Source organism: Natrix helvetica (assembly GCF_964273705.1).
Source record: "Natrix helvetica genome assembly, chromosome: 1".
Lineage (NCBI taxonomy): Eukaryota > Metazoa > Chordata > Lepidosauria > Squamata > Natricidae > Natrix > Natrix helvetica.
Window position 1 is genome coordinate 313938891 of NC_138548.1, and position 19497 is coordinate 313958387.

A 19497-nucleotide genomic window follows, 5' to 3' on the forward strand; every position below is an offset into this window, starting at 1 on the left:
AAGATTTAATACAGAAGGCACATTCAAGGTGTTGCTTCTTGGAACAAACTTAAGGGATTGCTTGTTTTAAAGGTCAAGTAGTATGGATGTTGGTGGGAAAACTATAATGTTGTCACCAAGGAAAGTTGTTCATGGTGTATCATATTATATCCATATTTTGAAGACACTAATCTGTGTTTCTTAAATGCTGGATCCGGTCATAGGCATTTTTGTATTAGGAGGAGGTAGGTATTATAAAATCCAAACAGAGAATTATGCTAATAATGGATCAATCAACTCAAAATCTTCCAGGGGTTTCAAACTGCAAGTTCTTGAGATCTAGCCAGGGACATGATTTGTGATCAAACATCGATATGATAGCAGATTTTGGCTTCTGCATTTATAGATGGTTCAAGGACAAAAATTTATTGATTTTGTGGAGGGGCACTTTTTCGGGGGGGGGTGTCCTCGTCTTTCTATAAAAGATGGCACATAAGGACTTTGCTTTCACAAATATCTTGTCAAATAAGCCATTTAGTTTTACTGAATAAGAGCTGAACATTGAAGAAATTGACCAGAGCTGTACTAGCTAGGAAAACTGTGTCTTGTATAGGATTTGAACACCCTTCCAACAGTCGTGACTGAGCTCTCACTAAATCACTCCTGCTGTTGCTTTATTCTTGTATTCCTTCTGAACTGCAGAGCATAGAGACTAATTCAGCTGTTATTGCCTTAATTGAAATGAGAATAAGAAGTATCAGTTCTACAGACAACATTGCTTGATAGCAACTTGGAGAATTGAGGAGCATCTTTTAAAAAATGTTAATAGGTAGGTCAAATAGGGTAAGCAAAGAGGGAGCCATAGGAAATCATTAAGTGGATCATAAAGTTGTTGCTAAGGTCAGTTCAAGTAGTAGGATTTTAAGTAAAGAGTAAGAGAATGAAAATTAGCCAAAGGCAGAGAACAACAGAAGCCTTTTGCTAACAGCATAATCTAATTGAAAATTGCCACACTAAAATGCAGTTAATTTTAAAAATCACTCAAGTAGATGTCCTATTTTAGTGTTGTGCAGTGAGGAGTTTGTACACAGGAGTTTCTATGACATGGGCATTACTGCTGTGTCCATCAATCTCCTTTCTGAGATTACAATATGTGATTCTTTCTAGTTGCATTGTCTAAGTGTAAGCTAGTGCTGGTGGAGTTTTGCTACTTTTAGCAGATTTTTTGTTTGTTTTTACTTCAGAAGGCATGGACTGCTGAGCTGCTCTTTGCTTCTGAATTTCACTAACCAATCCACTTCTTTCTTCATTAATGAAGTGTGCATAGATTAGAATTATCTCTGAACAATTTCTCATTCAGTAGAAATTCTCTAAAAAGTAAAAATCATGCATTAAAAAAACTTTATTCATTCATTCAATTTACTCAAGAGGGCTCACAAAATTTTGAAAATTTAGTGCAAAGTATTAAAAGGTAAATACTGTGAATACTGAGAGCCAATGTGGCCTTGTGGTTAAGGTGCTGGATTAAAAACATGAGACCAAGTTCTAGTCTTCCCTAAGGCATGGAAGCCAGTGACTTCATTGATTTGGTTTCATTGTTCCTTTGGGGTCATTCTCCCTCTTTCAGCCCTAGACCAGGAAGTCCAAAATCATCTGCCTACCAATTGATCCTGAATAATCATGATAGGTTATACTTGTTAATCTTCAGAAAAGAAGCCTTCATTTGCAGTGGACTGTTTGGATTAGTGATTACAGTAACAATTATAACTATGAATACTGAAATCAGTGATTAAACACCAGGTGATTAGAGGACATATGCAAGTTTTTATAGCGTAGCAGTACTGCCTGCTTTCTTCCGACAATTGGGGAATCCTTAGGAGACGCTGAGCTTGTCGATCAGAAGCAATTCGAATCCCTAGCACCACAGAATGGAGTGAACTCCCCTTACTTGTCCCAGCTTCTGCCAATCTAGCAGTTCGAAAGCACATAAAACATGCAAGTAGAAAAATAGGGACAACTTTGGTGGGACGGTAACAGCGTTCAATGTGCCTTCAGCATTTAGACATGCCGGCCACCATGGAGTCATCTGCGGATAGTGCTGGTTCTTTGGCTTAGAAATGGAGATGAATACTGCCCCCTAGAGCCAGAAATGACTTAGCATGCATGTGCGGGGGAACTTTTACCTTTTTAACAGGAAAGAGACTGCCTTAAATAGTTAAGTCTATTACAGTTTTAAATGTTTATATATCACCATTATTTTTGCCTTAAAAACTGTTAAAGGCAAAATGCATTAATTTCATTTACAATTACAAAAAAAGCTACATAATTCAAAAGAAATTTTAAAAAGTGAAAAAATGCATACAATTTCAATTTATCTGTTTTTCCACAACATCAAAAACAGTAGAATTGCCTTTAGGAAATCATTACAGTTAATTTTTGAGCAACTACGCTGAATGATATTGTCCATTTTTGCTGTCTCCAAGGCTAGCCAGTTCAAAGGCTGAGACACAAATTTCTCTATAGACTGTCAGGACACCATACAGAAAATAGGATTAGAATATTGCTAAATGTGCTTCCAAAGTCAATCCTAGCAGATGGTCAGCAGGATACAATGGCTGGTGGTATCAAAAATCCAAGAGGGCTAGGCCAGCTCCATATCTGGCTTTTGATGAAGATAGTTCACCAAGAGTACCAAATCTATCTCAGTATTGTATTCTGCCCAGTATTGGGACTAGATAATTATCCAGGCACACCTGGAGCTGCAGTGCTACCTCCTGTTAGCTATTTTAATTTTATTTTAATCAACTAGCGGGGTGAGCTGAATAAGCACATGGTAGCCATAATTCTCCACACACTCTTCCTATATCCTTCAGAACTACCGGCTGGAAAGAATCCAAGATAACAGGATAAGCAGCTGCCAAAATTACCTCCTTTTGACTTGCTTTATCCCTGAAGACCCACTTGAGATATACCTAATTAATTTTCTCTGGAAAGAATGATGCAAATTATTTACTGGGAATTACTGAGTATTGTGGCTCCTCCTACTCCTAAATCTTGCTAAAGAAGATGCTTCACAGTATGGAAAAGCAATGAAAGCAAGAAGAAAATACCCCTTGCTGTTTCCGTTGTTATAGGTTAGGACTCCAGTTGGACCACACTCTGCTCAGCTTGATGAGTAATATTTCCTGTACTTGGACTGTACATCATTTCTTTACGTCTAGCTTTTTAGTACACCACCACAAGGGTAACTAAACTTTGCAAAAGGGAATGAAACACCAAGGAGTAATAATGACAATTCCTAGGGCCAGAGTTTTAACAAACAATTTAGAAAAGTCCTAAGCATATTCACATGACAATCCAGATCTATCTGTTGTCTACTTTGAATTATTTATTTAAGCCTCGTTCCATTTAATCCTCATATAAAAGTTTACATCAGCCACCTTTCTTGGTTGATAGTGATGTGTCCTTGATAATGGAGTCATAAAGGGCCTTTGCCTTAAGGTTGCTAACTCCAACAAATGCAGTCCGATTGCCAGCTCCAAACATAGGCTGGTATACACTGTGCTATATACATGGGGACAGATATCCATTGGGAAATGTCCATAATTTCAAAGGAGGATATAAATTGTTCAGCTTTTGGGAAAGGGGAATCTCACCATGATTATCTTTGTATTATTTTATAGTTCTTAGTATTTGCTTGGTCCAGAATGGTTATTACAGAAATTATGATAGATTGCTTGTATTTCTTGGCTTTGGCTTCTTAAGTTTCTTTTTAAACTGGAAGTATATATTATAGTATAGAGTACCTTTCCTTGTCAATGCAAATTGCTGATAATTTGTTATTTTATGATAGTTGAACTGAGGATCTTTTTATGATGAAGAGTGGTGAGAAATCCAGAACAAACAGAAGCAAATTGTTCACTCAATACTTTGCTAAATTAAGGAGTTTGTTCCCATGAAATGAGATGAGCCTTGTCATCCTTGCCAAGGATATTATGCAAAATCTATAAAAGAAAAGGTTATTAATCACGGTTGGTCATTTATGACTCAATACAATATTGAGCACGCTTGGTGTGGTGAATACCAGTTGCTCAGAACGTGAGCAAGCAAATAAGAACAATTGCTCTTATGTATGTCATGCTGATGTACTTCTCAGATGCACCTGTCTCTCCATTGTGGGAAGCCAGATGCAGGATCAGAGAGACCCTCATAAGAAAAGTGTCAAGATGCACCCATGGGATACATTTCCCTGTACTACTCAGAAAAAGCTTTGGTTCATAACTGACATTACCACAGGTAATTGTCGGCTTACTGTACGTACATTCATTTAGTGACCATTTGAAGTTACAGTGGCACCAAAAAGTGACTTGTGACTGGTCCTCGCACTTACAACTATCACAGCATTCCCACAGTCACCTGATTAAAATTCAAGCCTTGGCAACTGGCATGTATTCATGACAGTTGCCACATTCTGGGGTCGTGTGATCACCGTCTGCAACATTCCCAGCCAGCTTCTGACAAGCAAAGTCAATAGAGGAAGCCTGATTTGCTTAAGGACATGATTCACTTAACTGCAGTAATTTAACTTAACAACCATGGCAGAAAAGGTCATAAAATTGGGTGTGACTTATTTCACAACCACCTTGCTTAGCAATAGAAATTCTGTACCCAATTGTAGTGATAGGTCGAGAAGTACCTGTATCATTTTTATCCTTGAATCATTGCTACTGTCGGGTTTGGCAGTACTAGGTTGATTCAGATGGATTTGTTCGAGACTTGACTAATCCCTCATTTCTTGCACCTCTCCCTAACATCCTCAAATTCCCAGGTTCTCATTTCACCTAATCCATTACTCTCTTTTTTCCCCAAACCGTGCAGTATTATTCCCTTAATTTAGTACAAGCAGTTCTGCCAAAATTAGCATCACATTTTTCTGTTTAACAAGGTTGCTCTTGATAGAAGGCATGAAGGATGCCCTTATCATCCCCTCGCTGTTGACCTCTCAGATTTGATTTGGGTTTTGAAATACAGTATATTTAGGCGTAATCAGCTCTAGGAAATAATGGAGTTATTAATTACAGACAAAGGCTGCCTATTATAGTCAAGCACAATCAATGCTTATGTGATCAATTTTTACTATATTACATGCAGACTTTCCATCCTGCTTTTGCACACAGTTTCTCTAGTTTGAAAACCAATTTTTAATAAAAAAAAGTATCTGTGCCATGAGTGTGTATCTGTAAATATCCAGCATACTTGGGAGAGTGTACAAGCACACATGTGCACACACAAACATATCATCTACCCTCATGTAGTCCATATCGTCATGTAGTCCAATTCCTGTTCAATTTAGGAATCCGCTAAACAATTTTTCTGACATGAGATCACGCTGAATGTTTTAGGTATATAGTTTTGCTGCTAAACAGCCTTTTATTGTGTGGGGATTTCTTCTAATATTCAGCCTTAATCTCATTTATTTCCATTTCAGTTCAACATTTTTGTGCTGCTTTCAGTTCAACACAGAATAGATCTTCTCCCTCTTGCATAGTATAAACTTTTAGACATTTATAGATGGTAATCAATCTCTCCTCTTTTCCAAGCTAAGCATATCTAGCCCTTCTAAGAGTTTCCAGGTCTCATATCATCCTAATAGCTCTACTCTGAATTCACTTCAACTTCTCTACAACCCTTGCCTAAGCATCAGAGTACTGAAGAATTATTATATCCTGATTCTGGATGCAATGGCTCAGTTAACACAGCCCAAGTTAGTACAGTCCTTCATAGCTGCTATATCACACTACTACTACTAGATCATTTTCACATTTGGTGACATCAAGGCAGACTTCTTCAAGTCCATAGCTACATATTTCATTTTCCTGCCTGATGCAAGACTTTATACTAGCCACACTTGCTGAATTTGTCTTGATTTTCAAAGCTGTCATTATAATTTTAATTGTGATTTTGTTCTGTGAGATATTAGTCTCTAGCTTGGTGCCATCTGTACCGTAAATTGAATAAGCATCAGTTCTGCTCTATTCTTTAGGGTATTTGTAAATTGTTGCATGGTATGGGGCTAAGCAGAGAGCCCTGGGAAATTCCTACTTGGTATTTCCCTCTAGAACAATACAAATCTATTTAAGTGTGATTTTTTTTAGTCTGTGATTCTTCAACCAGTTGAAAATCCACCAAAGTATAGTACTGTTAAGTATACATTTATCTGTCTTGTCCAGAGGAATATAATGAGAAGCCTTGTTCACAGTGCGCTCTATTAGTTTACCAGAGTAATCACTCTGTCATTAAAAAAAGATAAATTTAATCTGAAATGACTTGTTGACAATCCCATGCTGGCTCCTAATAATGGTAGCATTATTTTCTAAAAATTCGCAGACACAGTGCTTGACAGTCTGTTCTAATGGCTTACTCCTCCGCCCTTCTCTGACACCAAGTTGGTCTTTCTCCAACCTTCTGGCACCTTATCGGTTGTGTAGGAATTTGTAAAGATTACAATAACAGGTTTTATCATTCCTGCCAGTTCATTTGTCAGCTAGAAATGTAACTCAAATGACTCTGAAGTCTTGAACTTTTTCATGGCGAGTTCTTAATATATTTTTCACTCTTCAGTTATGTTTTTCCTGCCCTTTCTTCAGTTATATCAGGCACAGCTCTTTCTCTTCTGATGGAAAACAGATGCAAAGAAAGTGTTATACTGTATTCTTCCTATTTTCCTTTATTACTCCAACAACTTCCCCATATAAGAGACCACTAACCGTCTTGTCTTCTCTTAGGAATGTATTCTAAACTTCACTTCCCATCATAGTTTGCATTCATCCTAAGCCCTACCTTGTTCTGAGACTTATCACTTATAGAAAAGTGATAAGTCCATTGTACAAGTTTGAGCCATCAGTTTTTTGTTGTCTTTAGTTAACAGCCCCATTTCCTTTTCCAAAACATTTCCTTTTTTGTTTTTCATCTTGTTGAACAGGTTTTTGTTCATTACTATTCAGTTCTTAAGGAGCTTTCCGAGGAGCTTATTTGTCCCTATCTAACAAAATGAAATTCAATGGTGAAAAAAGTAAGGCTCTACATTTAGGCAAGAAAAACAAAATGCACAGGTACAGTATACGTGGTACCTCAATCTATAATAGTAACTGTGAGAGGGATCTTGGAGTCCTAGTGGACAACCATTTAAATAAGAGCCAGCAAGTGTGTAGCAGCTGCTCAAAAACCCAACACAGTTCTAGACTGCATAAACAGAGGGACAGAATAAAGATCACGTGAAGTGTTAATGCCATTTTATAATGGTATTATAAGTGTGGTAAGGCCACACTGGGAATACTGCATTTAGTTTTGGTTGCCACAATGTAAAAAAGATGTGGAGACTCTAGAAAGAGTGTAGAGAAGAAAAACAAAGATGATTAGGGGACTGGAGGCTAAAACATATGAAGAACGGTTGCAGGAACTGGGTATGTTTAGCTTAAGAGAAAGAAGGACTAGGGGAGACATGATAGCAGTGTTCCAATATCTCAGGGGTTGCCACAAAGAAGAGGGAGTCAAACTATTCTCCAAGGCACCTGAGGGTAGAACAAGAAGCAATGGGTGGAAACTAAACAAGGAGAGAAGCAACTTAGAACTGAGGAGAAACTTCCTGACAGTTAGAACAATTAATCAGTGGAACAGCTTGCCTCCAGAAGTTGTGAATGCCCCAACACTGGAAGTCTTTAAGAAGATGTTGGATAGCCATTTGTCTGAAACGGTATAGGATTTCCTGCCTAGGCAGGAGGTTGGACTAAAAGACCTCCATGTACCTTCGAACTCTGTTATTCTATTCTATTCTATTCTATTCTATTCTATTCTCTGTCCTGTTTAGCATTGTGCTTTTTCTGGATTACCTGTACCTCTTTGACCCAAAGGTGCTTTTTAAAAAGGCAACTGGACTTTCTTTGCCTTTTCTTCAGTTTTGACTGAATGGTAAAGAATGATCGGAATATAATAATGCAAGGAATATAAATCCTTCAATTTCTCCACCATTCAGCCAGAACTGAAGAAGCTTCTTGGATGAGAAGTAAAATGTCTTCAAGAAAAGAACAAAGAAAGTCCCCTTTTGAAAAAGCACCTTGGGGCAACATGACCTGGATGACCGAGAATCTCCATAGAATGACCATTGTCTTACCTGAAGGGTCCTTTTCAGGGCGCTGCAACGGAGAGTCCAAAGAAGGGGTTAAACACAGCCAATCTGCCCAGAACTGAATTGAAACTTTAAGCCACGCCTCTGGTGCCGACTCTCCCCAGATTTATTCAATGAAGACGTGGAACAGTTGCGCGCTGAAACTTCAACTGGAAGTCTAATATGGAACAAGTCAAAAATAGTCCAACAACAATAACAGAAACAACAAACAACACTGTGACTTCACAAACACAAGCGGAGAATAGACCCCAGGGCGGGGTGGACTCTCCGTTGCAGCGCCCTGAAAAGGACCCTTCAGGTAAGACAATGGTCATTTTCCAGGGCGCTGCTCTGGAGAGTCCAAAGAAGGGACATGCCCAAGCTAACTGTCACTAGGGCGGGAAGGCTCAGCCATCAGGGTCGCTCCGCTGGTATGGATGCCCTGAAGAACATGCCTCCCAAAGGTCCCTTCCGCCGATGCAAAACTGTCCAGTTTGTAATTTCGGACAAATGGAGACAGAGAAGTCCAGGTGGCCGCCTTGCAGATCTCTTCAATCGGTGCCTGTGTAGACCAGGCAGCTGTGGTGGCGGCGCTTCTAGTCGAATGTGCTGTGATATTGCGAGGCACAGGAACGGACTGTAAAACGTGGGCAAGCGCAATGCAGGCTCGCAGCCATCCGCCGATGGTAGATGAAGAGACCTTCTTGCCTTGAGAAGCTGGTTGAAAGGAGACGAATAGAGATTCGGATTTCCGAAAACTGGCCGTGCGCTTGATGTATCTGCGAATAGTCCTGCGCACATCCAGCATGTGCCAGTGCTTTTCCCTCGGGTGCCGAGGATGCGGACAAAAATCCGGAAGGACCACCTCCTGCGCCCGATGAAACCCGGAATTGACCTTCGGACTGAAGGAAGGGTCCAGCCTCAGGATTACTCTGTCGTTACGAATGAGACACAAGTCCTCTCTGACTGACAGGCAGCCAGTTCCGATATGCGATGAGCAGACGTGATAGCGACCAGAAAAACCGTCTTGAATGTGAGGTGTCTGAGACTGGCCGTCTTAATGGGCTCAAACGGGGGCCCGATGAGGGACCGCACACTACATTGAGATCTCGAGATGGGTATCTGTGGACCACTGGGGGTCTCAGGTTGGTCGCTCCCCTGAGGAAACTGCGGCTGGTCGGATTCCGGCCAAGAGGTGCGTAGCCCTCAACTGAGAGGATGGTTGACAGGGCTGCCGCCTGGCACCTCAGGGTGTTAGGTACCAGGCCCTTGTCCAAACCTTCCTGCAGGAAGACCAGGATGACAGGAACCGAAGCAAGGGGCGCAGACGTACCATGAGCCGTGCACCAGCTGGCGAAGGATTTCCAAGTGGCGTCGTAGATGCGCGTCGTGGACTGCCGTCGTGACGCTTGGATGGTGCCAATCACCTTGTCTGACAACTTGCCTCTGCTTAGGAGATCCCTCTCAAGTGCCAGACGGCCAGCTGCAGCCACTGGGGTTCTGGATGTTGAAGGGCCCCCTGGCTGAGAGAGATGTCCTGTGGAGGAATCCGCCACGGTGGTGTGATCGAAAGACTCACCAAGTCTGCAAACCAGGTTCTCCTGGGCCAGTACGGTGCTACCAGCAGCACCTCCGCCTCCTCTGCTAGGATCTTCCTGATGACTCTGGGAAGAAGAGGTAGCGGGGGAAAAGCGTAAAGCAGACCTTTCGGCCACGGGCCGTGCAGCGCGTTGACTCCTTCCGCCCTCGGGTCGTGGAACCTTGTGAAGAACCGCGGAAGATGCGCGTTGGCCGCGTTGGCGAACAGGTCCACCAGCAGGAGGCCGAACCTCTGGGACAGTTGCTGGAACAGCAGCGGATGTAGACGCCACTCCGAGTGGTCGACTGTGGATCTGCTCAGCCAGTCCGCCTGGGTGTTGCTCGTGCCCGAGATGTGCTCCGCCTGAAGAGAAAGGAGATACCTCTCCGCCCATCGACCCAAGAGCTCCGCCTCCTTCATCAGGGATCTGGAGCGCGTTCCCCCCTGTCGATTGATGTGCGCCTTGGTGGCGACATTGTCTGTCATGATGCGCACGTGGTGGCCCTGAACGGTGCTCTGGAAGCGCTTCAGCGCAAGCCTGACTGCCCTCAGCTCCAGCCAGTTGATGCTGTGAGCGGCTTCGGAAGGGGACCACCTGCCCTGTGCGAGCTGGTTGTGGCAGTGGGCCCCCCAACCGAACAGGCTGGCATCCGTTGTGATGGTGAGCCTGACTGGCTCCTTGAATGGCGACCCCTTTAACAGGGCCGGAGACAACCACCACTTAGAGAGCGACGTACCTCTGCTGGAACTGGAATCAGTCTTGTTGAGCTGCTTTCGTTTGTTCTTTGATATGGAAGCAGGAGCCACTGAAGGGGACGGGAGTGAAGTCTCGCCCAAGGCACGATTGACAGACACGAGATCATCTTACCGAGGAGCTGTGAGAGCTGAACCACCTTGACTAGACGTGACTGCTGCACCTGAACGACCATCTCCCGAAGGCTGGCCACCCTTTCCGGGGACAGGGATACCGTGCCCGAGGTGGTGTCGATGACGGCTCCTAGATGCTTCAGTCTGGTCGTGGGAACGAGATGACTTTTTTCCAGGTTGATGGTGAACCCGTGGTCCCGGAGGTAATGGAGGCCTGCGTAAGAGAACCTCAGGAACTTGCGGTGGGCTTTGCGGATAGGGATGTGGAGGTAGGCCTCTTTGAGTCTATGGACGTTAGTATATCGCCTGGCCTGATGCCCCCAAGATGGACTGGAGGGACTGCATCTTGAACCTGCGATATGTCACGTGGTGATTGAACCTCTTTAGATCTAATATCCCCCTCCACCCTCCTGAGTTTTTTGGGACCAGAAACAGGATGGAGTAAAACCCTCTTCCTTCCTGGCCTGCTGGGACAGGTTCTATGGCCCTGATCTCCTTGAGGTGCCTTATCTCCTGTTCCATGAGGGATCTTTTGACTAACCCTGAGGGAACTGGACACCGGATGAAGTGGCGGGGAGGGGGGGACCAGAATTCTAAAGTGAGACCCATGCGGACCGTTTGAAGAACCCACTGGTCCGACGTGGTCTGCTCCCATTTGGCGTGGAACAACTGCAACCGCCCTCCTATGGGAGCTGACCTGTGATGGTCATTTATACCTCCTAAAGGGTCGGGAGCCGGAGCCCCCCTGAAATGGCCGCTTGGAGAAGGGCTGCTGGTGACCTCTGTCTCGAAAGGACTGACGGTCCTGAGACCGCTCACCCTGCTGGGGATACGCCCGATGATAGGGGGCGGAGCTGGTGGAGGGCTCATTGTTCCGAAAGGCCTGCCTCCTGTAAGAGCCAGGACCTTTACGATTAGGCTTTTTGGTGACTGATGGCATCACTTTCTTTTTGTCCTTGTTTTCCACAAGGACTGGGTCAAGGACCTCACCAAACAGCTTGTCCCCTTTAAAGGGGGCAGTAACAAGCTTCCATTTGGAGCGCATATCCACATTCCAGTGCCTAAGCCACAGGAGGCGTCTGGAAGTAACATTAGATGCTAGGGCACGCGAGGCAAACTTAGCAGCATTCAGAGTGGCATCAGCAGTGTACTCTGTGGCTGCCATGATTTTATTGATATCCTGCCTGACTTTAACGTCCTTGGCAGGTATCTTCCTCAACAACTGCCTCAGCCACAGGAGAGCCGTCCTGGAGAAAAAGGAGGCTGAAGCGGAGGACTTAATGGCCCATGCAGCTGCCTGATGGGTCTTGTGACAAGCAGTTTCGGTTCTCTTGTCCTCAGCCTTGAGCCCCTCCAACAGGTCAGGAGGGAGCACAGAAGAGGAGGTAAGAGCCGCTACAGGGGGGTCGATAGGAGGGAGCTTGAGCAGCTCCTCCAGGCTGGCATCCACCGTATATAGCTTCTTGTCATGGCTGCTGGGGGTAGCCATGGTAGCTGGCTGCGCCCACTGTCTTTGAACTAAATTGAGGAACATCTTGGGTACAGGAACTATTTCCTGGACCGAAATGGGTTCCTCAAAGAGATCCCCAGATAGATCATCAGGGTCTACAACCACCTGAGCTTGGGGGGGGGTGGACCCCACGTGAGTTGAGATCTTAGCCTTATCTAAAATGGTTTTGAAATTATCCAAATTAAATAAGCCTGAAAAGGCCGGCTTTTTGGCGGGGCTTGCCTCATCCCCAGAGAATTCAGCTTCCTGCCTAGGAAGAAATTCCTCTTCTTCCTCCCAGTCTGACTCATCGGAGGCCACTGAAGAATGCAGGGACGGGGGTGGAAGGCTAGGAGTCATCTCTCTGGAATCCTCCTGGGGTTGCAAATGGTGGGTCTTGCGAGTGCGCTTGCCACCTTTTCGCATGCCTGCCTCAATGCCCTGGGAAATGGCCCTGTTAATTATTTCCTGCATTTCAGTGGATAGGTTAGGCCCTTGGGCCTCAATGGGGCGAACCCTTTGAGTGGGCCCGGGGATCGGCTGTTGAGGGGCTAAGGGCCCCATTGGAGCTGGTCCCTCCTCCATATCAGAGGGACAGGCAAAGAGATCAGCCTGATCAGCCATGGAATGGCCTGGAGAAGTTGCCATGGCCAAGGAATCCCCTTCCTCTTCACTATCAGAAATGGGGCCTCCCTGGGCTGGAGGAATTTCCCTGGAGGGCTCCCCAGGAGACACCGAAAGGGAAGATTGGGCCTGCTGTTGGGCTTTGGAAGACTGTTTTTCTAAGGCCTTCTGTCGCCTTAATGCATCTTTGTCTAGGCCTGAGCCCTGCTTGGGGCCATGCCTGGAGTAAGGCTTACTCCCTCTAATGGCCTCCCTGGCAGCTTTCCCGGCCTGTCTTACAGGGGCTCTGGAAGAGACACCCTCAGAAGTCTCAGGGACCTGATCTGCCATGGTAACAATCACTGGTTGGGGCAGTAGGGGGATGGGAAACCACCACTCACCACCTCCAGAAAGCCCACCGCAGCACGATGCTCCTGAGGAGACAGAGAAACTGCAAGGCCTGAAGTAGCTTGGAATTTCTTAGGCGCGAGCAGAATTCGCTCCCAGCGCCTGCAGGAGAGTAAAGGAGGCGACCCAGCAGGCCACGATCCCACGCCGCTATCACTTGCTTGGATTGGGGCCCAGGTCGCCGGTCACACCGGGCAAGTCTGACTCCACGCGGCTCCTGCAAAGAGCCAGGCACCAGGCAGCTGCCGCAAAAAACTTTTAAAAGTAAAGCCGGAAGATTGCACAATCCAAAATGGCGGCCGGAACTCACTGCTGCTTTGCGCGCCAAATTTAAAGAGGGAAGAAGCCAAAATGGCTGCCCTGGAAGCCCACGCAGCAATTTGACTTGCTAGAAGCACAAATTGCAACGGAGGGCTTCCAGTGGGAATCGGCCCCCAGTAGGGGTGCCCCAACAGCGCTGGCGTCGGCACTCCGACCCACGCGCTTCCCCCAACAGCTGCCTGCGGCTTCTAGGAGCCAGAGCAAAGCCCCGGACTCCAGGAGAGCCGAAAGGGTGAGAAAAACCCAATTAAAAAGGGAAAAAAACAAACTTAAATTTAAACTCACCAGCCTGCTCTAAAAATCCTTAAATATGCTGTTTTAAAAAATTATTCTTCCTCTGGAGAGTCCAAGGAATCAATCTTAGAACTGGAGAAATCTTAAAGCGCGTCTACTGGGCTAGCTGAATTGAAAAAATCTGGGGAGAGTCGGCACCAGAGGCGTGGCTTAAAGTTTCAATTCAGTTCTGGGCAGATTGGCTGTGTTTAACCCCTTCTTTGGACTCTCCAGAGCAGCGCCCTGGAAAAATGTATCTCTGTGACTTTTTGGGATTTCAAACTATGATGTGATGCCCAACTTTTTTTGAGTTCTTTAAAATCTGTCTTCCTGATGTCCATGACACATGACTGCCTTCTCTATAGATCCCCTAATTAACCTTGTACTCCATCTGGACGTGATTGCTCTCCTCTTGGAGAGCACTTTTGCTCTATCCAACATTCCTTCCTATTGGTCAGGATTAGGTCTAGGATAGTTGACTCCTTGTTTCTTTTTACACTGTCTGAAAAATGATCTGTCACTAAGAGAAAGAAGAAATCTTTGGACACTTCCACTTGTAGCTTAGTTTTCTAGCAAATGGCAGGCTAATTGAAGTCTCCCATTGCTACTCTAAGCTGCCTTCTTGAAGAATTGGTAAATTGGTTTAGGAAAGCATTGTTCATATCTTCTCCCTGTCGTCAACTTTGCTTAAATTCCCACAATGATACTCTATTTGTTACTCCTTTATTATTAAAGTAGTATTTTTTTCCAAACAATTTCAATGGATTTCTGCATCTTGTTTGGGATGTTTCATGTAGGTGAAAACTAGAAAATTAAAAGGATACCACATCAGGGAAGACAGTATTAAGACAAAACCCACTTTTTGTGCACAGAATTTCAGGGGGAATATAAGAACAAATACATAGTTTATATAATGCCTCAGCTTTTGTTAAAAAAGAAAGAGAGCTGTCTTCTGGTTGTGGAGCTTTTTAAAAAAATCCTTGGAAATCATCTTATTTTTAAAGAGAAGTTTATGACCCTTGTTTTCATCGCTTTCAATAATGCTTTTTTTTATTTCTCTGTTCATACTGACTGCATCATTATTTGTTAACCAAACCAAGAATTTAAGCATTGTTTTAAGAATAAAAGACGGCTATTGCAAGTATTATGGGGTACATAAATTTGCTATGGATTTTAGTGAATTGGCCAAATTTATTTGAGCAAAGAATGTAATTTTTTTTCTCTTTAAACATGCAGAAAAATCCTGAGCTCAGGTATGGAACTTAAGAATTATGCCATTGGCTTGAAGCATATCACAGTCGTAAAATTCTTTGTGAGCCGTTATGTCTTTAAGGAAGCAAAAATAGCCAAGGAGCTTAATTTCATGATATGTGAGATTTTACTATGTACATTTGATAGAGGCAGACCATTGCAATAAAACAATGGCAAAGTCTGAACCCATTCTATCTTGGAGGTATTCCAGAAAAAATATTGTTCTGGAAATGCCCATTTTTATGTCACAAGTATTGAGAAATTCCAGATTCATTCATACCTCAATCAGGACTTTAGCTTTTATTCTAACTGAAACATAGAGGAGGTTTTTTTTTTTTTTTGCCCAACTGTGTTTCAACTCTTGGCAGTGATGTTGTTATGATTACACTTTGCCTGTCATTACCTCCTTAATTATTGTGAGGGAAAAGAGAGAGAGAAAGGGCACACATCAAGCACAAGAGAGGGATTTTAACTTTTCAGTGCAACGATAACCTGCAAATGGAAAAATGGAACTATACATGCAAACAGTACCAAACAGGAGGTGCTGGATAGTAATATTCACGTTAACAGAACTTTATTCACAGTTCATTATTACAATCAGTTCAGCACACTCCCTCCATTCAAAACTCTACAGCCAAATAAGTTTCATTTTCAGGTTATTCTCAAGGTAAATAAGGATAATTTAGATTGCTATATAGTAAAGTATAAAACAGTGTCTTATACAAGAAAAACAAAAAAGTTGTTCATTGGTCTGGTAGAATTCTGAAATAAAAATAATAATGAGTAAAGCAATAAGAATACAAGCCTTTCCCAGTTATGCTACACATTGTATGCAAAACAGTTGGAAAAATTAAATTGCAAGAAAGAAAAAAAACCAGCATGATTCATACAAATACAAATATATTCTCAGAGCTGGGGGAGAGGCCTTATGGCAGCGTGAATAACATTCTGACCCAATTAGCAGATCTAATAAGTTCCCTGTCACTTTATTTATGTATTCATCATATTTTTAGGCTCAGCCATCTCAAAAAATATGAAATGTGATACATATAATTCTGAAAACATCTTCCCCCCACTTTTATATTTCCAACTAAGTTTTGTGCAGATTCTGAAAGTTGTTTGTATTATTTTCTTTGTCCCTAATAAAGATATTCAACTGTCAATTTTGGATCCCCCCCTTGGAACAAAACAAGTAGGATTGCCATTTATCTTACTATGTCAAATGTAACTTCAGCAATTCTTAAAATCAATATGACAAGTTTGTGTTCATATGTCTTAACTAGCAAATAATAATGTTTGTTACTGCAGATGGCAAGGAAGGGATATGTGATCTGTCTTTCTTTACCCTTCCTAACTTGTTGTGCATTACCCCCCAATTAATTTGTTGCACTGTAAATACAACTCCTCTTGTGGGTTTAAGTTGCTGTTTTATTACTTTTATGAAAATTTAAAGCCATCATGCTTTATTGCTTATTTACTTCTGTTAATGAACACGTACCTGTTAAAAAAAGAGTGACCGTGTGGGTGGGGGAAGGAAAAGGAGAGAATGTGTGTTGTTTCGTTGCTTTCAGAGCTTTTCATAACTAGCCAAGCCTGCTGAGATCACTTCTATGACAGATGATTTGTGCTATTGCTTCTACTAATACAGCACCACCACTCTGCTATGCTTGTTATGAGACAACTTGTTTAGGACAAGGCAAGCTTTAGAGCTTATCAGCTATTGTGGGTTTTTGGAAGCTGAGCACACCGCCCAAGAAAGAAGATGCTTGTGTGATCCTCCTTTAACTTCATGAAGCAAGCAAAGGCTGTTATTTATTTTGATCAGTGAAAATTTGAGACAGTGGTTTTGCATAATGCCACCTATGATATCTGCCATAAATAGAATGTTCATATCATGATTAAGAGCAACTCAGGTTAAAATACAGCTCTCTTCCTCATGTTTCTTTATTCATTCGTTATACGTAGAACCTCCGAAAGGAGCATACTTTGAGATAATTTGAATGGAGAAGCAAGCCATTGTTGAGGAAAATAATTTCCTTCCTTCCTTCCTTCCTTCCCCCACATATACCCCTAATTAAAACAAGGAATTGGGGCCAATTCAAATTCCTCATAGAAGCAACTAGGTCAGTCAGTTTGGCTTGCTACACTTCAGACAGGAGGCCTTTTGCATTGTATTTCAAACAAACTCTGTCACTAAAAAATCTAGAATTAGTTTTTTCCCGTTAGTGGTCTTAAATCTGACATTTCCCAGCTGTGGTTTAGAAATATTGGGGAATAAAAATGGTCCTGCCTTGAAGTGCCTCAAGAACATGATGCACATATTGTGGAGAGAGAATTAATTGTTTGAGAGACCTAAAGTAAATCAGTGGCGGATTAAGGCTCACTGGTGCCCTAAACACTGACAAATCTTGGTGCCCTTCCTTTGTACATACTGTACAAATCTTCATTGGGTTTTTTTTTTTCTGTCTCAACTTTGTGATGCCTCCTTTCGCCCTGGTGCCCTAAGAACATGCTTAGTCTGCTTAATGGTTAATACACCACTGAAGTAAACACATGCCTATTTACATGCAAACACACACACAAACACTGACAACATATGGGAGGTTACTACCCTATGTAATGTCCTTTCTGTAACAACTAGATTGCTGAAAGCAGCTGCTTTTGAAAGGATAGAGATAATCTCCAACCTTTTGCTTTGTGTTAATGATATTAAAATGAATTTGCACAAGTGCTTCTCAGTGCAGTGGGTTCCTGCTATAACTGATAAATGTAAATTCAAATTATTATGAACATGTCACAGAGGACAAAAATAACTACTATTGTTTTGTGACATAAATTGGAGCTTTTTCCCTGAACGCTACCAGCAATTTAACAGTTTCTGACCAAGTAGAGCTGGTACATTAAAACCATGGAATGCTAGCTAGGACAAAAGGAAGGAGAATGGCCAAAGGGAAATGATTTACCTAATTAGTAACACAGGGCACATATAAAAATCAAGATACTTTATAATTCAGATGCAAGAAAATGAGACTTGGGGAATATTCTAGGATATGACATTAGTAGACATTACAGAAAACATTTTTTTTTGATAAATTGAGTGAATTTTAGAAGTTAATAACAATGACCACCAACTACGAAGCAATATTATTTTCCACTTCATGCCTCCTCTCCAGTCACTTTCTTAGAGGAGCTTGTTTGGCTCAGCTTTAAATTCAGAAAACCTAGAGAGAGGTGAATCTCTGAAGTGTCTCATTTGGGACAGGAATCAGGCTTGGTCTGAATCTAATACTCATCCCTTAGGAGAGTTTAGATTCTCTAGGGAGCAAGTTGGACATTCAGAAGAAGATTGTCTTGCAAGTATTCTTTATTTGGGTTCTGAATCTCACTTCTTGAGGTAAATATGGAGAAAGGGCTCACTGAAAATTCCTTAGAAGTACAACTGCTTTGTCCAATCTGAAATACCATTTTTTTAAAAAAAAAATTTTTTGAATTGTCCTCAAATTATCAAACCATTGTCTTATGTTTTCATGTGATTTGCGTGGCCATTAAGCAAATCTCTGTACCCTCAATTGCAAACAATCCGTTGACAGTAATAACCGTTGGTAACAGCTGGTGAATAATCTTGATTGAAGATAATATTTTCTTTTGTGCACACTTATTTTTAAGAAATATGAGTATAAATGTGTAATCCATATTCTATATACGATTCAGGAGATATATAGTACTTGCTCTGTGCTTTTAATATCCACAAGAGCTGTATTAATGAAACATGGGATATAAATCTATTTAATTTTCATTTATTATTCATATTTTGCCATCAGTATAAAACACTTTTCAGAATAATGAAATGAAAAATCTTTGCCCTGAAACACTTATTTCACAAGAGGAAGGTGGGTGTTTGCCTTGGTGGTAACTTTAGTTTTAGTTACCTGTTTGGGAAAATATGGAGACAGCACAGTGTGTCAGTAGGCCAAATGATACAGCTTCTTTTCTGCCTCTATTCAGACATTTCATGAGTATAAGTATGGAATCGAGGCACCATGTAGACGACAACTGTAGCTAAATAGAAATATTTCTTTGCTTGAGTCCCTATGGATCAGATGTCCTGGTCATATTTAGCAATTTATTTTCTGCTTCATGGTTAGATATACCATATGACCCAATTCCATTGCTAAATCTCAGGGACAGACGGTAACATTTAGAGCCATATGTAGAAAGTGCAAAAGATCAGGTTTTCCTGTAGGGCTGTTTGCTATGCTCAGATTTAGCCAGGAGGAATCTGGCAATTAGTCCCAGGTCAAATCGGAAGCGTTTTGGCAATTCCTGTTTAGGGATGGAGATAAGACGCTTGTTGGATAAAATCTTAAAATCTAATGGTATGTAAGGCGAGGGATTTTTTAAAAATAATGTCGTTTCTTGAAAATCGTACAATGCAAGTAATTTATTGTAAACGTTAAAAGAAGAGTTATCCTCTGTTATAATGTTTTTTTCCCCCTGTATGTTCCTGGCTTTAAATTTACTGCGACAAATATGCTGATATTGATCAAATATCATTAATAGATT

At 42.2% G+C, this 19497-nt stretch overlaps 1 protein-coding gene across 5 annotated transcripts in view; it reads left to right on the forward strand.

Moving 5' to 3' along the window:
* The window catches only part of PLXNA1 (plexin A1), a 434540-nt gene that overhangs the window by 369232 nt on the left and 45811 nt on the right, over positions 1–19497 (forward strand). The gene's annotated exons all lie outside the window — the stretch shown is intronic.